We start from the raw sequence: 4,301 nt of genomic DNA, 5'->3' as shown, positions 1-4,301 counted from the left end.
CTTCCTCCTTCCTTTGCTTCAGCTTCCTTCTGGGTGTGGTGTGGTAGGTCAGTTCCTTTCCCACACCAGACGATCTATTTTCATTTTCTGTGATATTCTCTTCCATGGTGGGATCGGGCTAATTCTGGTTAGGGCAGGAGTATGGTCCAGTCTCTTTGTCCAGTCTCCACGTGTTTCGTTGCTCTTCTGGTTTGGCATGTCCTGATGGGGTCTGTATGCACGTTCCTGTTCTGTGGGGACACAACCAATGCTCTCCCCCTGGGTGGGTTAGTGCTCTGTTCCCCCCATGCCATCAACTTAGTTTCTCCCCACCCTGCATCTCCTTCCACGTGTCCCCCTTCCTCTTCTTTATGTTTGACCCTCATGTACCTCCCTAGTTGTGGCCTGCCCTCACTCCAACTGTCTATGCTTCCACTCGTTTATTGCGAGATAGGTGTTTATTCATTTCTTTATTCTCTTGGTCCAAGAGCTCATGGGTTTTTAGCATCCCTGCAGGTCAGCTTTCTCCCTGAAGTTAGTTTTATGTTTGGACTCACACTGACTTTCACTGTGCAAATCTTTGGAGGTAGAGAGTGCTATAACTTGCAAACACTCTGATTTGATTATAGTGGAAGGAAGTATGGCCTGTAGATATTGAGATTGAGATATATGTCATAATAAAATACTGATTAAGAAAGAAATCTGCCTGAAAGACAATGAAGGTGTTGAACAGAGTTTATGCTTCAAACTCTCCATAGGAAGAGTAAACGTACTTAAAGCAGATTTTAAGCAAGACATTTATAGTTATTCATTCTATTCTTTTTTTATTTAAACATTTTATTAGGGGCTCGTACAACTGTTATCGCAATCCATACTATTCATTCTATTCTAAGGAGGACAGTAGCAAGGCAGAATTCTTTTTTCTGGGTTTCTGTTATTTGTGTGATAGGAAAATTTGCAGATGTTGGTAATTGTTGAACACGTTGATAATCTAATGCCACTGAATTATGCATGAGAAGAATGTAGAAAATATTACTTTGTTTCATATATATTTACCATAAGAAAAATAAGTTAAAATATGACAGGTCGTTTTTTTCACACGTAATCAGAAACTGATGGAAAGTCTTGCTGGTACGACGACATTTCAAAAAACTAGCTAAAATATTGAACTGGAAAAGACATTATGATATAAGCCAGGAATTTGAATTTACAAAAATTGTTAGCAATGGAATAGAGTCTTTATTTAATATTTAATTCATTTATTTTTCCTCCAAAACCATTTTATTGGGAGCTAACACAGATATCAGATCACTCCACAGTTCAAACAGATTAGGCAGTATTGTATAATTGCTTCCACAATCACTTTGGAAACATCCTCTCCATGCTTGAACTCCTTGCTATCAGCTCCCTTTGACCCCACCTTCACCCACCCCAGAAACCCTAATTCTACTTGCTGTCTCTATATGTTCATCAATTCCGAGTTTCATCTACTGTAAAACAGAGAAAACATTTTTAAAAATTCAGGTATGTTTCCCCCATGACAAAATTCATCTGAGATAACCTCGAAAGGAATCGGAAATTGAGGAAGCAGGTGGTCCACGTGCAGTCTGCAGCCTTTCCCTGGAGTTCATGACAGATCTAGTTGGGCTTAGGACTGAAGGTGTCAGTCCAGCTACTGGGATGGGATGACCTCGCTGGCTGAGGGCCTCTCCCAGGGCTTCTGGATCCAAACGCACCCTTTGGGTAGGGTGTCCTACAACACACCCTATGCTTTCTGCTGAACACATGCTAGCCTCCCCCAAAACAGATTGTTATGCAAATCACATGAAATGTACAAAACAGCAACAAGATAACCAACTCACTGCCTTCCAGTAGATTTCAGCTCATAGCACAACCCTCTTTCTTTATCTTTGCTGTTGAGGAGGGAACACTGTTCTTCAACTGCAGCACCAAGAAGGGATGCCTGCACTGGCTGCAGAGTGAAACCACTGGCTGTGGGGACTGGTGCCCACTCCTGATGATGAGCCGCTCTGTCTCTTCCCTGTGTGAGCAAACTGCTGTTGCATCCAATGCTTGTGTGTAAGCTCTGCTATTGCTGGTGACCTCAGACACTGGTTTAAGAGAAATAGGCTGTTATGGCGCCTGTACAGTATACAAGAAGGGGAGTAAGACAACTGGAAAAGAGAATAAGTTAAATTTTATTCATCTACCTTTTTAATTAAAGCACAACCAGTAAAGATATATTTATAATTAAAACCATGAATATGATAATAAGAATATTTAAAATAATATCCTAAATGAAGTCACATTAAAAGGTGCATAATTAAAATAAAACACGATGTACGAAATCCTATGGAGACCAGGATAACGGGGAAAAATACAACAGAACAATTCCTGACAGTAATGTTAACTATGATTAGATAAAACGAATGCACAGAAAACAAACTAATGGATATAAGCAACCAAAATAAGATAAAAATTGAGAAAACCTGTTACCATACCCACACACACCAAGTGAATTCTGATTCATAGTCACCCTCTAGAACAGAGTAGAACTGCTCCTTAGGTTTTAGATGCTGTAGTTATTTTTTTAATAACTAAGAAAATGACAACTTTTATTATGAAATATGTATTAGATAACATTATATCATTGTTAGATTTCTTTATTTATGTGCAACATTATATTTTTGCAACATTATTTTTAAAGGTAATTTAAAAAGTATTCAAAATAAAAATATTTTAAAGTATTTGTTCAGCAACTACAATCCTTTAACATTTTCTTTTTTTTTAATTCAAACCCTTTTATCAGGATATAATCCAGACATTATATCATTCAGTTTCTAAATATTTTCTTCCTTCCTGAAACCCTTTATATCAGCTCCCATTTAAGCCCACTTCCCCTGATGTAGCCCCCAGGAAGCCTTATAATAGTGACTATCTCTGCAGATCCACGCATCTTGGGTTTCATAAATTGAAAAACATAGAAAAAATTAGCAGGGAGTCAAAAAGGCTAACAACAATGACAAAATAAAACAGAGCTAAACCCCTATATAAAAAAAACCCTACTAAAATATTAAAACCCAGGTTAATCAGAAAGTGTATCAAAAGGGAAATCAAATGACAAGGTTTTAGTCATTCAAGCCAGATTTACTTTAATCTACCATAGTCATCTCTCTAATAGTCTCTGTCTGATCACCAGGTTATTCCTGTCACTCCCTTGGAGTGGTGGTGGTTTTGCACTGCTGATCTTGAACTTAGCATCCCTTTGTAAAATCCACTATGCCACCAGGGAGTGTGGATTGGTATATAATCTTCATTTGGATATAGTGTTTATTACTTATTTATTGCACTTTGTTTTCCTGATTGTTCGATAGCTGTACAGCTAAACTTTATAAGGAATAATATATGTATTGAACGTTGAATATTAAATAATTAAATAATTTTCTGAGTATAAAAAGGTTATGATATATTACACTTGGTTAACCAGAATTAATCTCAGTTTTCTCCACCTTTCAACCAGAGATGTTGTTAAGTGCTTTTGAGTCAGTTTTACTCATAATGATTCTGTGTACAACAGAACAAATACATAAACGGCCGAGTCCTGAACCATCCTCACTTGCTCCTAAGTTTGAGGCCATTTTTGCAGCCACTCTTTCTGTGCATCTAATTAAGTATTTTCCTCTATTTTGCTGACACTCTGCCAAACAGGTTTGTGGTAGTTACATAATCTCCTGTAAACTTGAGGCTATTAAGAACGAATGGGGTGGAGTTTAGCCGGTCAGTCAGGTTGCTGCTTGATGACCTCATTTGGGGTTGCAATAGAGATAAATAGCTCACTGGAGGCAAGACCCACTCTCTCTCTATTTCACAGTCCTGTTGACAAGCCACATGGTGGCATGCTGCTGGCAGCTAGAACCCTGGAGTTGCATCTACTGCCATTGGACCCACAGGACTTTCCACTCACCGCCTGTGATCTTCCTGCATTTGGCATCATTGTATCTGCTGCACTTTCTAATATCGAACTCATCAACTTGATCTAGCCTGAGCTGGGCTGTTTATTGATGTATACTTACTTCTTGATATAAAGTTATCTTACCTATATTCGTGTGTCAATGAATTTGTTTCTCTAGTCAACCCGGTCTAACATAAGAATAGTCTTTCTAGGAACAGGTTCCCCAATAACATATTCACAGCATGAGGGGTTTAAGTGGAGAGAAAATGTTTTGAGAAATGATGTACAAATGCGCTTTACACAATTGATGTGTGTATGGATTGGGATAACAGTTGTATGAGCCCCTAATAAAATGTTCAAAAAAAAATTA

The sequence above is a fragment of the Echinops telfairi genome, unplaced genomic scaffold (genome assembly GCF_000313985.2).
Source record: "Echinops telfairi isolate 266 unplaced genomic scaffold, ASM31398v2 ScPeMD7_43;HRSCAF=161, whole genome shotgun sequence".
NCBI classification, from domain to species: Eukaryota; Metazoa; Chordata; class Mammalia; order Afrosoricida; family Tenrecidae; genus Echinops; species Echinops telfairi.
This window is presented reverse-complemented; position numbering follows the sequence as displayed.